Genomic DNA, 16,762 nt, shown 5'->3' on the forward strand with positions numbered 1-16,762 from the left:
ATATAGGTATACACTAAGTTTCAGTCTTTCTAGTGTTAAGTTCGTAATTTTTTTATCATATTTTAATCAATAACTTTGTTTAAAGTCCATGAATGATTTTTCTAGAAATTTGTTCATAAAACACTGGCAATATGACTTTTCAAGAATTTATCACCATTTTTTCTAGGGTATTTTCTAGATCCAAGTGAAGTTTGCTTTAGGTTATTGCTGATTACCATAAGAGTACATGCAAAAGTCACTAGAATTTTTCAAAAAACCTATGAATTGATTAAAAATTTTACAGGTAGCTTTTGAATTCAACGTGCTAGCATAGTTTAAGTATATAACCTATACATGTTTAAATATTTTGGGGATGAAAGAGAATAGGGAGGCGCGGTCTCCTTGAAATGCGGTCGTTGCATTGGGAAATATTCGCAGAGCCGTGGTAACGAAAGCCAAAATTCACGGTACGATTACTTTCGGGTAAAACGGGGTGTCGCGATCGCGGCGGTCCTCCGGTTTGGTGAAATTATAATTAACGCCGACGGTGCGCGGGAGCGTGCCGATCGATATGGCGGCTCCCGGCAGCAGCTGAAATCGCGCGTAATATATATTTTACGAAGTTCTCTCGTTCGCCGGGAAGCTAGGAGCAAAGATGGGACCAATATCAGAGATGCTTTTCCGGTGTTTTCTTACCCCCGCGTCCGGTAATCAAAAATTGATGTCTTCGGTTAACCGAGATAGGAATTATTCCATTTTATTCGTTCTCAAATGACACGTTTAATATTATAACAGAATCAGAGCTGATTAAAGGAAACGCCTGTCTGGAATTTTAGGTTAGAGGAAAGATGCGAATTCGACGTTGTACGCGAATGGGAATAAATTTTGTTATCTGGGTCGGCCATTATAGTTACATTAAGAGGTCGTCGATCATTCTTAAGTTAAAACTAACACGGAGCTTTTTTCTATCTATAACGTCCCGTGTTGGGAGATTTACGGTCACGCTATACTTCGATAACAACCAAATAACTACCCACCATTAGATCACTGACTTCTTTTTTTTTCATTTCGTTTTTATGTTTAATCGATGACTAATCAACGGGTTGCTGTGATATTAAATTCTTATTAAGCTCGGTACGTCGGTGTCTGACCTGTAACGGTCAGTTCTACTGAAATCCATCGCGGCGTGAGAAAACGACACTTAATACTCCATTTTTTATTCTGATTCAACTGCCCGAAGTTGAATGCAGGAATTGGGGTATTCTACTTTTTGTTGTTGTTATTTATTTACTTCACTTGGGAAAAAAAATAATTTATGCATTATTATTTGTACATTTATCCAAAAGCAGTAAAAATGACTTCCTTGGACAATCTAGTGTTAATTATACTGACGGACATGGAGATCCGAAATTTAGGGCGCTGCGTGGTAAAAATCTCGCCTGGCTCGGTTAACTTCCGGTTGGCCACCCGTGGAATAACGCGGCTTTAAACTTCTCTCGCGGAAAATTTCTGATGCTCGATAAATCCGGCAAACGTGAGTCGAAACTACTATGAACATCTCGGTTGAATGGTGCTAGAAATTACTGTTCTGGGAGTCCTCTTCACAGAGAATCACAAATTTAATTCGCTAACTCGTCCCCAGGACTCGTGAATAGAATATAACGAGTTGTCCCCTCATCTAAAGAAAAATTGTTGTCAATGATTCGATAAAAAAATCATCTCTCAGTTAGAGGAGGTGTTATCAGTGGTCGTAAATTTTTAGATAACCTAACTCCGTCAAAGGTCATAGGGTCATGCGTCATTAATGATGCTAAACAAAATCAGGACAGGAATTTACGACTCCTGTTTGGCTGATCTCTTAATGCGGCTCACAGCCTGATCATTAATTTGCGTTTGTTAAAACAGGAGGGATGATTGTTGTTAAATATTTTATGTCGCGTTTTACAACGGGGAGTTCATGAAGGGATGATAAAAATGAAAAGTTTCGGTGTTACGAGATTAAAATGAGAAATTGACGAAGTTTCCGCGTCGCCGGTTAACGTCTCCCGCGCTCTTGGAATCAAAGATGCTCCCGTGGCGCTGCAGAGAAATTACCCTCGGCTCGGCCCACGCGCCGTTGAAAAAGACTATTCGCATAGTTAATCCCGTGACATGTCGCGGAAATTGCTGAAGCAAAGGCTCGCAGCACCCTTGAACCGGCAAACGAGTAATTTCCGCGATGGCTCGTTCAACTTGCCAGCGTTTTAACAAACGTTCATTACTTTTCATTATCAGAAAAACGAAATATCTAGTTTTCTTAAGGACAGTCAAAAATTTATGTACCTTAGAAAAACGCATTTCTTATAATTAAAAAAAAAAATCAGACGTCGGAGGAACAATGATTTTCGATGAAAAAAGTTTAATTGTTAACATTCAATTGTTTTCTAAACAATAAAAATTAATAGAATTTGTTATATTGTTCATATAAGTACTTTCCTATCACAAATTTTTGCTAGTGAATTCTGTAGACTTTTAAACCTAAAAACGTACCCCTTGGAAAAATCTCAGAAAAATAAAAAATTTTTTTTTTCCTAGAATATCGAAAATTTTTAATTAAAAATAGTGTACTCCTCTTCTAATTTCGATATTTAATGAGTTAAGTATGATTATTTGCCATTTTATAGGTTTTGANTATATATATATTATTATTATTATAATAATTAAATAAAAGGAAATGTTCAAGTTCAACCATGTAATTTGCGTTTAATATTTATTCAAATACTAATTTCAAAAGAGTCGATTTGATCCTCCGAGATATTTGTACATATCACGAAGCTAGGGAGGTGCCTGACCGATATGAATTATAACGTCAATTATTATACAACCGATCAAACCATTAAATTGTACGCGCCGTTTAACCGGGCACAAGGTATTCCGTGGGATTTATCCATCTACAGAATTCTGGCCTCGTTATCCCGTTGACTGGATACGGGCCGGTTAATTCGCGATACATTATTCATCGGTTCCTATGAATTCACTTCGCAACAACAGTGCGATAACATTAGTTCGACTGATTTATAAGGAACGTAGAATATATTGGACAGTTGCGGAACAGCGTCAGTTAACGGCATAATTTGATCTCGTACTATGATTGGCGTATGCCGCCGGATGCATATTTTTGTACGAATTTCAACGTCACGTAATTAACTCATCTTGAATTGATTTCAATTCGAGCTAACGCGATGCCTCTCGAAATAAACCATTTAGAAAACGTGAAGTCGATAAGAAACGCTGGAAATATAGATCAGAAATGGCCAACTGTGTTGCGCACGCCACACAACCTTTCGCGGGAGCCTATACTCGTGGTCCTGAGAGTTTAAGACCGGACACAGTCCATTCCTTATGACTTTTTAAGGTCTAGCCCCACTGATGACACGACAACGACAATTTGGGTTTTTTGAGGTGGTGGGGCGGCCGTGCCAGTACCGTACTGGCTACGCATACTAGCTCGGCCGCCCCACCACCTCAAAAAACTCAAAATGTCGTTGTCGTGTCTTTGTCGTGTCGTCAGTGGGGCTAGACCAGGCATGGCCAAGTACATGTAGCTGTTCCATGTAGCTGGCCCCACTGTAGCTGTTCTCCCTACTTCGTGCAGTAGGCCCAGGAGGCCCTCACATTATTTCAGTATGTTACGTGCATGCATCATACACACTATTAACCGTTCGGACTGCGTGCCCCACTCCGGCTCCCGGGCAAGGTCGTGTCGCTTGGCGACAACTTTGGCCATGCCTGGACTAGACCTTTACTCCGTCTATGGTATATGACGTCACGGACTGCCATACGTCGCGAGGTGGGGAAAATGGTTAGAGTGGGGAAAAATGAGTTGTGTAGATTGTACGTCAGGAAAGATGGACAACGATAACCAAGCTAGAAGTGACATCATTTGTAAAAGGGGAATATACTGCGTGACAGGCGTGACGGGAAACAGCTCGCGCCTGGCATGTCTCGTCGACGCGTAATCATTATTTGAAGGATCTCCCTGCGTATGTACATCGTACGGTCGGGTTGTTCTTTACATTTCCTGTACGACGTACTCATTTGCGAGGGCAACGTATAGATTTTTATCAATCAACCCTACCGTCGAGGCTACTTCATTTAACCCAGTGTCATTAATTGTGGTTGGAAAATTGAGCGCCGATGAAAATCTAATGCGGGACTTTATGAAAGCTTAATTGATGAACGTCTGCGGGAATCTGCTTCTTATTTATTAACGAATTCCGGAAGCGAGTTTAGGATATTTTGGATGTTCCCGACCTGAATAATTGCATACCACGAAAGAGATTTATGAGAAATTCACGTCGTTATATACAGAATGTTCCAGAAAAAGTGTTGGAGCCGAAGAGAGGTAATTCTGTAAGTGTTTCTGAACAACAATTTCTTCTGCCAAAATACAAAATGGTTTTTAAATCATTAACAAAAAAGACTGACCAATAACAGCGCGTGGACCCGCGCTCAGCCACGGGAGTGGAGCTCGGATTGTGGCGCTCGGCCATTGGTCAGCGCAGCCCAACGCGCGCTCTCATTGGTCAGTGTTTTCCGTGAATAATTCAAGAACCGTGCTTCACTTTGCATTTTGTCAAAGGAAATTGTTGTTCAGAATCACCCATTTTTGTCTCTAACACTTTTTCTGGGACGTTCTGTATAATACGTAGGATAAAAGATGGCGTTTGTATAAAACAATTAAGCTAGATTCGAGAATCTGATTGAGAATGTTTGTAACAAATTAAGGCAGCTCGCTATTTGTGTAACGTATCAAGAGAGGGCCCTACAATCGCCTGGAATTATTCATGGAAAATACTGACCAATAAGAGCGCGCGTAGGGCCCGCGCTCAGCCACGGGAGTGGGGCTCGGATCGTGGCGTTCGGCCATTGGTCAGCGTAGCCCAACGCGCGTTCTGATTGGTCAGTGCTTTTTGTGAATAATTCAAAAACCGTGCTTCACTTTGCATTTTGCCAAAGAAAATTGTTCCTTTGAGATGAACGAATTCAATTAATGAATCGTTGATTCTCGTTAATTTAACTCTATTATTCGCGACACCATGAGACAAATTGCAGATCGATCCTGGTTGATTCTCGAAGACGATGTTAAAAGCTGCTGCGAGGTACCGACGCGACCCCTCGTGGAACGACGACCTCTTCTAAAAATTAGCGGAAATGTGGCGGGTATTTGTAGCTTAACGAAACGATCGCTTGGGTAACGAGGTTAACGTAAAGCCCGCGTAGTATTAAACCGAATTTCCCCGGAGATAAACTATCCGTGAGATTAGCGCGGGACGCGATCAAATCGATTTTACACGGCTCGTGAATTTTGTTTAATAATTCCCGCCGCGTTCCTGTCCACCGGTCGGTCCTGTTTACGTATCGTAGTTACCTCGTTAAAGTTGATCCTGGCAGGGGGGGGGTGAGCGGTTTGTGCGATGCCGTTTCAATCTTTACCTCGTTTGGAGATCCGTCCGACCGAAAGAGTGTCGGAGATATCGTTGACTCGTATTACTGAATCCGCTCTTCGCATGCACGACGACCATTGGATTCTGACTCCACTTCGCGCGCATACATAAAAAATGGTGGCACGTTCTCTGTTTTATCTCTTATGCTCTCCATCCGTCGTTCAGTGCGGAATTTTTAGGCAAAATTCGGTACTTGTATACCGGATATTTCACCTAATGATAGAAAAACTGTTAGGGGGAGAAAGTACAAGGTGTGTAAATTGAGTAATGAGATTGATTTTTTTTAATTTGTTTATTGGAATATAATTATATTTAATTGAGGCTGATAAAGGCAACAAGAATGTTAACCTATTTGTAATTTAGACGTTTTAAGTTAAACTTAAATTTCATTTTCGAAAGTCGATAACTTCCGTTCTTTTAACACAAAACAGAATTGATGAATGAAACAATATGGCCGTTACGAAGGCCATGAACTTAGTTGCTTAATACACCTCACATGTTTCCATGATATAAAAACATAAGGTGTGTTCTTCCGGCGTGTTCAAATGCGTCACTGTTTGCGCCTTCCATTTGTCGGCCATATTGGAAGTACGATAACCTATTGTTTAGTCCAAACACGCATATATATTACACTCCGAGAACTTAATTTTTGACATGTTCACGATTTTAAAATTCGCGCTGTTTTAATGTAAAGCGTGATTGGTTAGAAATCCAAAATGGCAGACGTGTGGAAGCGTCCGTGATTAGTTGTTCAAATGGATGCGCAAGAACACTCCTTATGTTTGTACATCATGCTTTTAATCCTCATAACAGCGTTGGAACTCGGATACTGGGAAACCCTTCAATTGGTAAATTAAATTTCATTTTCAGAAGTTGATAACTTCCCTTCTTTTAACACAAAACAGAATTGATGAATGAGACAATATGGCCGTTACGAAGACCATGAACCTAGTTGCTTAATAGTACACCTTACATATTTCCATCATGATCTGTATATTTTCGTTGAAATTCTTCATATAGCATGATATTAAATGTCTCTAAAATGCAATTCGAAATGTGTCCTCATAAGTCCTTGGCACTAAATGATTCATATATAAAATAGCTTCGAAAGTAGCTATAGTCCTATTTGGCTTGTCTTATAAAGCAAAGAACGACGCGTCAGAGTAGAGGATTTGTGTTTTATTCAAGCATAGGGCATCGGTGTAAAAAAGCAAGGCGTTCTTCGGTATCGTGCCACTTTTACGCCCCTTTTCAAGCAGTTAGGCTAGCACTATACACCATAACCGTGGCTCTCCTAGCTCGGCTCGCTAATTTAACGAGCGTGTCTCTCCTCCGGGGGCACGCGAAAGTATTTTCATAGCCTGGCCTTATTCACGATGTAATCTAGACGGCTGGAGCTTTCCGTGAAATTGTGAACGAAATAAAAGGTCGAGCTTTCTAAAGATGCCTTACTTCTTATTTGTTATCTTCACGTCTGGTAAGTTGAAGAAGGATTTTTAGTAGTGAACCAGTCATGTATGCTTTATTAACACACTGCATGATGAGTTTTCTCGTTTTTCCTTAAATATCAACTCACTGACTTATCCACATCGAATGAAGCGACCTCATTGGTAGAAACCTTGCAGGTTAATTTACGAAAAACCATAAAATTGTACGAACCCATAAAGTATTGCAGTTACATTGTATTTTGTATCATTCGAATAGTCTTCGTCTTCAACTTCCTGGCGCTTTCAGAAATGCCCTCCTTCAGAAAAAGGAGGGAAACCAACGAAATTGATACACTTGCGGAAGTATTTAACTATAATTTATCAGATATTCCTAGTGAGATCGAAAATGCGGATGACTGCTTTGACGATTCTACTGATTCTACTGATAGTGGAATTATTAGACCTGTAAGGAAGCATAAGATGGCGGTGCTTTCAAATGATTCTAACATTGAAGAAGATACTGATAATTGTTGGTCTGAAATTGACACACCAGCACGCCTACAAATGTTTGAAGGTCAAGCTGAGGTCACTAGATTTCAGTCTCAGTGTGACTCTGTTCCCTCTGTGACCAATCTCTTTTTTTGGTGATGAATTGTTTGAGATGTTGTGCAAAGAGCTGTCCAATTATCATAATCAAACTGCAATGAAACGCAAAACCATGTAGAGCACTGAAGTGGTCTCCGGTTACACAGAAGGACATCAAGAAATTCCTTGACCTAATTATTCTGATGGGTCAAACAAGAAAAGATAGCTTCAAAGACTATTGGTCAACAGATCCTTTGATAAGTACCCAAGTTTGCCCAAAACGTACTGTCCTAGAAATTCCTATGAGGTACGCAACAAAATGTTCATTCAAAAGAGGGCTAACCAGGCTATATGTGCATTTCGGAGCAACAGTGGAAGTGTCATGGCGGACAGAGCGGTGGTACCTAAAGGGTTGAAATAGAACGCGTACATCAAATCGATTTTGATTTATATCGAAGTCGATCCTTGGAATTCTGTCAAGATACTATTTTGTCTCGAGTCGAGCCACGTCGCCCTCGTAAACGGTTAATTCGGACAGGAAGTCTGACACATCCGTAACTCGCGGTCGGATCGTAGCACGTCCCTTATAACCCCACGTACAACCTGCTGACTCTTTCGAACGCGATTAGCTGGTTCAGCCAGCGGACATTTTTCGATGTGTCGCACGTGAGAAATGAGGCACGAAACCCGGCAGCGAACGCGGTCAGTGCTACAGGTGTGTCCCAGTCCCGTCGACTCGGCTCCATAAATCCGGTGACCCGGTTCGCGAGTCCCGGGGACTCCGTTTAAAAAATCCTGCGAAAGGAGACAGGAGCCGTGGAAGTTAATTCCCCGGAATGAAATTTCAAACGTTGAAACCTATTTCATTTGACGTAAAATTAACTAGTCTCTCCCCGAATTAAACTGAAAGTCTCTAGGAACCGGGTCGAGGTGGTGGTGGTGGTGGTAGTGGTGGTCGTTCACGGTTTCTTGGTATCAGCGTCGAAGGTACGCGAAAGGAATCAGTGCAGTGGGTGTCGGCCGTGGTTTCACCGGGTCAGGGCTAATTGGATAACGAGCGTAATTACTGTACCGATGCGTCGGCGAGCGAGTCATTATGCGAACGACACGGGAACGAGCTTGAGCAAATTACCGCAGAATTATTCAGACGATTGCGGAGCCTCGGTGAATCACGTCCTACGTGCCTTCCACTTTCAGCCGAAGTTATAATATTTGAGTTTGTTGGATAGATTGGGTTGTTTGCTGCACAACTATAGTTCCGGCGAAATGCATTGGCACGTACCGACCGTATTTACCGATATGCACTGTTTTTGGGTCAGACTTAGTCAAACCGCAAGTAGAAACGATAAGCAGTTTCAATCTATTAATTGAATTTAATCACGACAGCCATAAATATAGAAGAGTAATCGTTTTTACGAATATTGTATTTCATTTTTATTGCTAGCGGCTGTTTTTATCAGATTTTAATTTATCGTCGTGATGTTTTCGAGGAATTTGAAACGTACGTATCGGTGTTGCGTTTCTGTCTCGGTGACTTATGGCCACGAACATGATGCTATTAATCTTCTCTTTATTTATGATCCGTCGCTCGTTTCCCTGGGCATCACGTATTTCCATGGAAAAATTCACCATGAATATTCTGCGAATAACATTACGACGGGTTTTAAGCTTGTCAACTTCCTCTGGAAAGGATGTATTTTAAACGTAATACATACAGACTAAGTTTAATAAAAGTGATGTCCTGACGTGGATCCTGCCTCTAGTGGGCATTACTGGAAACGAAAATGCTGACAAAATGGTCAAATATTCGATAGACAGAAAAGTATTGAGAGATTTTTGTCATTTTTTGATTAAATGTTAAAAATAATCCCTAGAAGTCTTCTCTAGTGAAATTTATCACATCTCTAGACATGTTTCTATGAAAGACTGATATTCGAGAAATGTCGACGTTCACCGGTGAATGTCATCATTCATTTATAATGTCCTATAAGTTTCTTTTCTATGACACGAAATGAGTACACGATATTTGTTGTTTAAAGTTGATTTATAGCCTTATGCAGGGTATCCAACGTAACACTTGTCAAGTGATTTTTCAAGTACTTGCGATAATCTGATAAAAAATACTTTCAACAAAAATTGATCAGTTTTCGATTGGCTATACATTGCAAGAAAAGAAGTTGAATAGAAAATTTTTTACTATTGTCAAGGTGACCTTCAGTGTTTTTAAATAGCACTTTGTGCATCCACTATCTCGCGCACACTATATCGCAGATTTTCAGCAAGCATAACCTTGATAAGGTTCGTATAAGTTATTGCTGGGCGGCCATTGTAGTTTTCATCTTTCAATTAAAAATTTCCAGCTATAAATCTCTTAAACCAATTGCGGACAGTCTTAATAGTCGTCACTCCCGTAAACGGTACATAATCTCATCTTTGGTATCCTTTGCGCTATTACCTTTTTTAAAGCAATGAAGTATAACATGCCACAAATGATACTTTTGGTCATCCATATTGAATGGTGTATAACAAAAGTTTTAGAAGAGACTGTGTCACCAACAAAACGTACTTTAAAAAAGTTCTGGGACGACTGAAACTGATGCCATAGATATAGTTGTCAGCAAAAGGCCCTACCTACCCCTTCCACTAGCAAATTGGCTCGATTCCCCTCTGGCGAACTTCCGGAGAGGAACGTTACGCTGTCCTCACCAAATTAATGATAGATAAGAATATTAATAATAGCTAATAGATAAGCCTGCATGTTTACATAAACATAGCCAGTTAAAGTCATCCCTAGTGTGGTCCAGAAGAAACTTACAGGACCCTAACAGGACCAAATATGTCGGTATGTCACTATGACATTCCCTAATTTCGTCTTTCATGCTTTGTAAGACATGCACCATGGGCAGATATGAATTTATACAATTTAAGTTGATCATTTTTTTCTTCATATACAAAATCACTTACACTTTGATCACTATCAACAGCGTTATTTTCATCACAATCACAACCCTCTACTCTTATCAACATTTTTTACCTTCATCTGAAGAAATACTTTATTAATTGTGTGCACATGTTCTGTGGCTCTGATGCACAAAAAAGTAGCACACATGTCTGCGTTTAGATGACAATATGGTGGAAATAAGGTGTCCTATTATGCAGCGATTGGGACATGCTTTCCTCCTAACAGCCATATTGTCTTATTCATTACTTACTATTCAGAAATCATCACTGAGGTGTCCAGTTACTCCTTGGAGGGTCACTAGATTTGACTATAAACTCCAAAGGTCGAAAAAAGGTAGTATATTGCCTCAACATGAACTTGGCTACATTTTTGTCTGGGCGAAGGACCCTCAAATTCTTTGAAGTTAGCGTCGAATCTTATCTATGTTCATTATTCTTCCTTTTTTCGTTGCCTCGCTCGCAGTCTTCATTTAATTTTACTGAACGATCCTGAGACGGTCTCGAGAGAAAAGAATGACCAAGTTATCGTTTATCATAATTAATTAAACGTGCTGTAGTATCGGATGTAAAAATTCCAAGCGACCTTCACGCAACGAGCGGAATGCAAATGAGACTGTGGGGCGTGAACTGAACAGCTTTAATCCGCTTAGGAACTATCGGAAAACTGCGGACCTCGATTTAGTAACGTACGCAAAAATATCGAGAGCCGACGAGGCGAGGCGAAATTATTACACCTATACCGTCCCTCAGGTTTGAAAATTTACGGTTAATATGGCGTAGGGTACGGGGATGATTTATACCGTTGCCTTCTAACCCGTTAACATTCGATTCATGAAGTTCTTGTTAATATCACCGTTCTATTGACGTTTCTGCACGCTCCCGTTATTTTGTTACGCTATCGGGGCTCGTCTCTTGCTATAAAGAAACAACGAAACTCGTGTTTCAAACTCGTTGCACGTTCCATTCCGGTGGCAACTTTGCGGCGGACACATTTCTACTTCCGTTCCACGGGATTACGTCTCTCTGTGTTCACGTTTATATCTGTTTTCTCTGACACGCTGGGTGTTTCATTTAACTTTTTAAGTGTCCATCAATAATTTTGACGAGAGAAACTAGTCGCAGTTTTGGTCTTCGCATGTTTATTAGGTTAGGTTAGGTTAGGAAACTAGTCGCAGTTTCGTAGGTTTATTAGGTTAGGTTAAGTTAGAAGAGTAGTCGCAGTTATGATCTTCGCATGTTTATTAGGTTAGGTTAGGAAGCTAGTCGCAGTTTTGGTCTTCGCGTGTTTATTAGGTCAGGTTAGAAAACTAATCGCAGTTTCGTAGGTTTATTAGGTTAGGTTAAGTTAGAAAATTAGTCGCAGTTATGATCTTCGCATGTTTATTAGGTTAGGTTAGGAAGCTAGTCGTAGTTTTGATCTTCTCATGTTTGTTAGGTTTGTATGCTTTTCTTTCTGAGGGATGTATGAACGGGGATAATCGTTTAACGAGCCTCGTGTTTTCACGGTGAATTAATTGAATCACTCACGGAATTAATTAAACTCCGAATGGAATTTGAATCTCGATCTGAGGGTCTCCGGCGAATTGCGCGCAGGCCGATTCGTGTTTTCATTGTAAATGCAACAAACGTGACGGACGTTACACCGTCTGTTTATTATTCAACGTGGAACGCTGTCTGTCGCCACTAACGACAGCTAAATTTTCCAGTTTAAACGATTCCGCGACCCGTTCGATTTAGCCCGGGCTGTGATTATTTTACGCCTGTTCCGTTATGAGATTACACCCAGCTTTCCATCCGATTCTCCAATTCGGTTTAGACCCGAATCACCGGTTTTCGTTTCACGTTGACCGACGCATAAATAGAAAGTTTTTCAAGTTAAACGCGCTGCTTGTTCTCGAACAACAAAGCTTGCGGCCTGCGCTCCGAACGAGATTAACAGAGGTTTAATTGCTTCAATCGCCGCACTAATCTGAACTCACGAAAATTCAACGGCTTAATTACCGGCCCGGAGCCATGTTGCAATACGGGATTGCAATTAACGCCCGTTTCCTGGGAACGTAAGACAATCACATAAACGAATTCACCGAGCGTTACACTTTTATGATCATACCTAAACTAGAGAATCAGAAATACTTCTTCGTTGAACCGGAACGTCATTTTAACGGAATTAGGATATGGAACAAGTCTAATAGGGACGACTGCATCCCATCGAAGCAAGTTTGTTAGACAAGAAACAGTCCTGGGTGCAAAGTGCTAAAAGAACCAGTGCGCAAAACCAACACTGACGATGAAGAGTCCCAGGATAACTAAAATGTTTGAGACAATCAAATACCTCAGACCCATAAACCAATTCACCGACACATTTTTATGATCACAGCTAAACTAGAGAATCAGAAATACTTCTTCGTTGAACCGGAACGTGATTGTAAGAAAATTAGGAAATAGAACAAGTCTAATAGGGACGACTGCATCCTATCGAAGCAAGTTTGTTAAACAAAAAACAGTCCAGGGTGCAAAGTACTCTAAAAACCAGTGCGCAAAACCACACTGACGATCAGGGGTCCCAGGATAACTAAAATGATTGAGATAATCAAATACCTCAGACCCATAAACGAATTCACCGACACATTTTTATGATCACAGCTAAACTAGAGAATCAGAAATACCTCTTCGTTGAACCGGAACGTGATTTTAAGGAAATTAGGAAATAGAACAAGTCTAATAGGGACGACTGCATCCCATCAAAGGAGTCCTGTTAGACGAAAAACAGTCCTGAGTGCGAAGTACTATAAAAACCACTGCGCAAAACCACACTGACGATGAGGTGTCCCACGATAGCTAAAATGATTGAGATAATCAAATACCTCAGACCCATAAACCAATTCACCGACACATTCTTATGATCACAGCTAAACTAGAGAATCAGAAATACTTCTTCGTTGAACCGGAACGTGATTGTAAGAAAATTAGGAAATAGAACAAGTTTAATAGGGACGACTGCATCTCATCAAAGGAGTCCTGTTAGGCAAAAACCAATCCTAGGTGCGAAGTACTATAAAAACCAGTGCGCAAAACCACACTGACGATCAGGGGTCCCAGGACATCTAACCTTTGACCTGAGAATCACTCTTCCTATAGTCGTTCTAGCGACAGCGTCGAATAAATCGTAGTGTTTTCCGACCTCTCGGTCCTTTGACACCCACATTTATATTTAACCCTCTAACCCTATTCGAGTTGTATAATCTTACGTGATCCTCTGATCCGTTAATTGTTCCGGTCAGTGCGCGTTGATCCAGTTCTCCAAGCTTCCGCATTTCGCTTTTCCATGCAATTTTTACAATCGTTAACGAGAGTACTAATATTGTACGCTCTAAAAGATATCTCGTATTGTCCTCGCGATCAAAGGATCAGTCCGTAAGTTACGATTGAACGATTTCATCGTAATTCTTTAAAAAGAAGAATATCCGAAACGGGAATCGTTGGACGGTTCCCGACGAGATAAGGGAAAAAGGATAAATAAAGCTGGCGATGGACGGATTGGTGTCAAGGAACAGCTCGTATCGGGTATCGCGTCGTGAATATATCCGTTCGCGCGTCGTTACGTCGTCGGTTGGAGACCCTCGAAGAAGCTTTTCACCCTTTTCAGCGTCGATGACATGAATCACATTCAACCGAGCAACCGTGCACACATTCACCTGGCGTTCCTCTTTATTTTTGTTTCAGGTACGTACGTATCCCGCTTGCCGCTCGACCGAGACCGAGGGTGCTTCATTAATTGGCAACGAGCGACGCGACGGTTCAGTAAGTAAGCATTTTCACGAAATTCTCGAGGGTCCCATCGAAATCGGTGCTCTTCGGCTCATAAGACAAACGCCCATAAACCTAACCTAATTGTCGTCGAGGGTTCTTCTTCGGATGCTCGTATCATACACTTATCGACTCAAAACCTAACTTAACTTACTCGATCGATCACGACTTAAGGACATCAAATAAGCATCGTTCCAGTTTGGGCCTTAACTTGCACTTAATTAGGAGGCAGGTGGCTTAGGTGGGGGAAATCTGGGTCTGGGTGTTCGCAAGGTGTCATGACCTCCCGGGCAGGGGTCTCAGAATTTATCCCTCGGCCGGGAAGTGGGGACAACGCGACCATGGTGGGGACTGGTATTTGATAGGTTCGCTTCGCGAAGACGCACGGGGAGAACAGTAGTGGGGATCGAAATACGGGCGAAAAACAGGGGAAGCGAGTCGTGCGGGATAAATTCTGAGACCCCTGCTCCTGGGTCCGGACGCTTTGACAGAATAGGAGGGACTGCCAGGGACCTCATCATTTTTCCCTCGGCCGGAAAGTGGGGACGACGCGACCATGGTGGGGACCAATACTTGGTGGGGGTATGCAGTGATTTTCAAGATTTTTAGGCTTATTTTGGCTATACATCTCGTCAAGTTGGCAACGTAGATAGAAGTGCCAAGCCAAACGTGACGTAGACGAACGCGGCGCTGAATCTTTCTCATTTGAATTTGGATGCCAGGCTTATACACTTCGATGTGCGATTTCCCTTTTCTGTTCAATATTGTTCTTGTTACTCGTTATTTTGTTGTTTTCGTTACTGTTATTTATTCTTGTTCATAATAATTCATTTCGTCGGATTCAAATTCAGAAATCACTAGGACGAAATGTTATGCAGATGGCGCTGCGGAGAGCTTCGCGAAGGCACATGAGGAGAATAGTAGTGGGGATCGAAATACGGGCGAAAAAGAGGGGAAACGAGCCGTGCGGGAAAAATTATGAGGTCCCTGGGGACCGTATGCATTCATGCTCTTCATGACACTGAAAAACCAGAGTTATCAAACGCAGACAAAATGGCGGATATGATTTTTGCTAGGCAACTTCAGCTGACGAGAAGAATCCGTTATAAATGTTAGGGCTTCGGGTTTAGAGCAATAATAATAGTGTCCCACCAAGCTGAAGAAGAGCAACCAGAACAATTTATACTTGTAATATTTTACAATATACGGTAATAGACAAAGCGTTTTATCGGGGCGAATTAAACTAAATGGAGGGAAAAGGCCGATAGGCAGTTGATAGATGAAATAAATGAATTATGACATTAGGCTAATTAAGAACGATAGATGACGCTAAAGCCCATGGATCTGTGGAGTTCTGGAACTAGGAAGGGCTATTGGCAACACTCCACGAGTTGCAGCGTGTCGGTGTCACAATTTATATCCGGAGTCGATCAGAAATAAAGAATTAAACTGGGAATCTGATGAATTTATTTTAATTATCACAGTTCAAGCAAACACGTCCGTGCTGTCCGAGCTCCAGGGAAGCGAATGGCTGGACAGCGTAACATCGCGATAAAATGAGAATCGCGATCAATTGAAAATCGCGGGTAAGCGACGATCGCAGCAGTCATACCAACCGCGAGGTTGATACGTTGATACTTAGGACTAGAGATGTGCATGCCTAGAACTAGGGACATGTGGACGGAGAACCCACAGATCGTATATTAAATATGTTCTAACAGTAAATGATTCTGCGGATGCTCGTATCATGAATTCCGAACCTAACCTAACCTATGTATTTCAATTGGACACGAAGAAGTGGCCAACGACGGTTACTTATATTTAATTGCAATTTAATCAGACATTTCGTTGGTAGGATATTAAAACTTGATGACGAGGGTCGCGCGAGTAATTACCCTGCCGAAAGTTACGAGAGGCAGGAAGTGAGTTAATACGAATGTAGATCGTTGGCGTGACAATGGGCGCGGCTGTCGGTTGTAAATCTTATTTCGTGACAATTAACGGCCCGGGAACGAGCCCCCGAGGCACTGTTGCACAAACCCTAGCCTCTGTCGACCATTTTAATATTCGTCCGTCGTTATTCGTAACGTCAATGGAAAATCGTTTTTTCCGGAATTAATTAGATACGCAGTTTTTCTGTACCTCCGAATTCGATTCACTGGCTGGATCATCGAGTTATAATTACCCATCTAGTTTCGCGCTGCCAAACGTCGAGACGGTCGATCGTCGTTAAGGACGTTAGTCCCGCTCAGTTGGTCTCAATCATTTCAAGTGTTGCCACGTAGTGGTACACATATTAAATAGAAACAAATGGTTGAGAATCTTTGGCCCTCTAATACATCGCACAGCGTATACATACGCACTTACACAAGCTTACACAGAAGAGTCGTTGCCGCTATTGGCTACACTATCCCCTCCCTCGCCGTTCTCAAGAACGCGTTGTACAAAAATACCATACTTCATCTAAGAATTTCTACTAAACGAATCATCAAAATTTTCTGATTTTTTTTTTAATAC

The 16,762-nt window shown here is 41.4% G+C and overlaps 1 protein-coding gene across 8 annotated transcripts in view; it reads left to right on the forward strand.

The window, feature by feature from the left end:
* LOC108627417 (leucine-rich repeat-containing protein let-4) overlaps positions 1-16,762 on the forward strand; it is a 171,579-nt gene that overhangs the window by 53,422 nt on the left and 101,395 nt on the right. For 6 of the 8 annotated variants that reach the window (XM_018028649.2, XM_026815582.1, XM_018028646.2 and 3 more), the window contains one exon: positions 14,162-14,239. The exons of 1 other annotated variant lie outside the window; for it this stretch is intronic. The gene's annotated coding sequence lies outside the window, so the exon portion shown is untranslated. Of the gene's footprint in view, positions 1-14,161; positions 14,244-16,762 lie in introns of all 8 variants that reach the window. One more of the 8 variants, XM_026815583.1, reaches the window with a different exon arrangement.

This window comes from Ceratina calcarata, unplaced genomic scaffold, assembly GCF_001652005.2.
Source record: "Ceratina calcarata isolate Rehan_Ccalc_2016 unplaced genomic scaffold, ASM165200v1 scaffold470.2, whole genome shotgun sequence".
Lineage (NCBI taxonomy): Eukaryota > Metazoa > Arthropoda > Insecta > Hymenoptera > Apidae > Ceratina > Ceratina calcarata.